General features: G+C 41.6%; 1 pseudogene; it reads left to right on the forward strand.

The window, feature by feature from the left end:
- Positions 1-1,274: 1,274 nt before the first annotated feature.
- Positions 1,275-1,394, forward strand: LOC135051511 (5S ribosomal RNA; annotated as a pseudogene).
- Positions 1,395-2,843: the final 1,449 nt, after the last annotated feature.

The following is a 2,843-nucleotide window of genomic DNA, read 5'->3' on the forward strand; positions in this document are numbered from 1 at the left end:
GCAGCAATTTCTAAATCACTGCCGTAACAGACATGTGACGCAGTCGTAAAAAAAACCCATAAACGCGGCCGCGAAACAGCAAACGCGGCCGCAATCTACAGCAGAAAAGCACGAATGACATCGACATCGGAAGAAACGAAAAATACGAATACGACAGCTTAGTAAATTAGTCGTAATCAATTCAAAAAGTTGCAATTTTACACTGTCGATGTCATTCGTGATTGAACTTGGACATGATTCTGGAAATTACGAATCTTAGTAAATTTACCCCTGAGTATTAATACTGGGTAGCTGGAAGCTGAACTCCAGGATAAAACCGGAATATAGGTACTGGACAGCTGAATGCTAGACACCGGGATTGAACCAGTATATTAGTACTGGACAGCTGGAAGCTTGATACCGGGATTGAACAGGATGACTGGTAGCTGGATAGCTAATACCTTTACACCAGGACTGAACCAGATAACTGTAATAATCTGCTGTGTAGACCTTAATATGAATTAATCCTGGGTAATACTAAACTATCGTTAGGTGTTAAGTTTATCCTGTTGATACTTATATAGAGTGACATAATATGAGGAGGAGCTTGATGTTTTTCTTAAGATTCCAGCAAACTGCAGTACCATATCATAGTTAAGTGTATGTAATATTGAATAATTTTGGAAGGTGTGTTTGTAGTAAGAATTTAAAATTCGATATACTTGTATTAGCATTGCTCCTAGTGAACTCGATGTGACTTTGATACAGTGATACAATTTGTTAGCTGTAGATTATTACAGAATATCTACAGATGAGCAGTACCTCACTGTATACATAACAAGCATTCCTTATATCCCAGTGATATAATTTTTCAAGAGTGTGTCATGTGCCTTAAGATTTGGTATACATAAAGCCTGCAATGCATTGGTAACAGGGTGAATGTTACGGTCACTGCACACTTGATAGCTCTACTTCTCCTTTCTTCCAACCTGTTGCTGGAGTCTCACTCTCTCATCCCCCATCCTATACCATTCTGGCAAGATAGAGGGAAAGCAGACGTGAGACACCGTAAGTGCATAAAGGTTTCTACTTTTACTATACCCACTAAACCTCTTATATTTCCTGATTCCTGAGACAATACATTCAGACAAAAAAACATATTCCTATTTAAGGTTAGAGAAGTATACATGTATCCCTCTTCAGAATTTATTGTTACCACATTCAATAACACAATTTGCTGTCTCGGAACAATGTACTGTTCAAAGAGCTTTGGATGTGTTGTGAAGGATATAACTATTTGCGGTCATACCCCACTGGAGATGCCCAATCTCTTCTGATCTTGGAAGCTAAGCAATGGAGGGCCAGGTTAGTACATGGATAGAAGACCACCTGGGAACACCCAGGTGCTGCAATTTCTCTTTATCCACCGATCACGCACATCAATCTCAAAATGCAATTTACAGAAACTGACGGATTTAACAAAAAAAACAAACAGTGGTCGGACTTATGATTTAATTCTCTGTGAATTCCTTTCAATTTGGGATATATGCAGGTTCATTTTTTTAGCCATACTATAATTATTCCACTGACCATCTCTTGCAGCAAAACCGGCTTCTTAACAACCTTAGTACATTACTAATAAATTGTGTATATTATAGTCTATATTTTCGCTTTGCTTTTAAAACATGATATTTTTGACGGAACTCCCTAATTTTAGAGACAATACCCAATAAAGATTTTTATTTTATCAGTCATGTGTATTTGAACCTTTAAGTTCTTCTGATCAAGAGTGCTCCCTAAAAAGAGTCTTCTGTCCCCTTTCTCTATTGTGATTAACGTCATCAGTATGGGATCAGAATGCTGGTGGCACCATGATGGAAGCAGAATACAGGAGCCAGTAGTGCAGCAATGGTGCTTTGCACTGAGAGTCTCTGAACAAGGTAATTTGCAGGAGTTCACTGAAGAAGTCTCTGCAAGGACAGGGGCATGTCACCATGTAGGTATGTATGCAATGTCATCATTACCCCCCATTGTCTTTCAGCTACACCATCTCCCATGTGTTAGGATCTCCTGCTCTGTGCTGCCACGTCACCATGGCAACCGGGAGGCAAGTGTTAGCGAAGTAACCTGAGCGCAGCTGATACTCCGGTCCGGGTTTTTACTGTGTAGTGGTTACAGGCTCTGTGCACGGCAGGGAATCCGGCGCTGGTTTTGTGCTCACAGTCTGTGAGGTCTGAGTGGGGCGTGGACAGCAACTGCTATATAAACCATCCTCTCAGGCTAGGCAAATGCTGCTGAATCTTTGTTTGTTAGTCAGTTCCAGAGAGTTAGCTAGTACTGTGTGACTTTGTATTTACTTGTTGCTTACTGCGAATAGGCCTTGGGATTCGGTACTTCATTCTGCCAATCCGGACCTAGCAGTAAGACTGGAGTCAGTTGTTTGACCTGCTGGGGTTCTTTTGCTATTCTGTGAACCCAGCAGGTTTGCGGCTGTACTCTCAGACCTGCTTGCTTAATCCTCCCTCACTGTGCAGGGCGTCCAGGTGTCAGTTTAGTGGCAGTAAGCTGAACCTGTGCCCTGCAAGTGGGGGTTAGGATTGTGGATACTCTCCTTGTGTCTATATTTCTATCTCTGACCAAGGAGTTTATTCCCACACCCGTTGGTAACCCTTTGGGGTTTTTTCTGTTGCTCTTAGCAACATCATTTCAGGTGCTCCACATGTTAAATCACTACACCTCGCTTCATTGTCCGCTCTATTCCATCTGAGCATTCCTGACACTAGGGAGACACCCAATTCCTGAGCCTTTGGGCTTCTCCGTTCACTTTGTGTTTATTAGTTATTCCATCACCTCCTGTGTATGTT

This window comes from Pseudophryne corroboree, chromosome 2 (assembly GCF_028390025.1).
Source record: "Pseudophryne corroboree isolate aPseCor3 chromosome 2, aPseCor3.hap2, whole genome shotgun sequence".
Lineage (NCBI taxonomy): Eukaryota > Metazoa > Chordata > Amphibia > Anura > Myobatrachidae > Pseudophryne > Pseudophryne corroboree.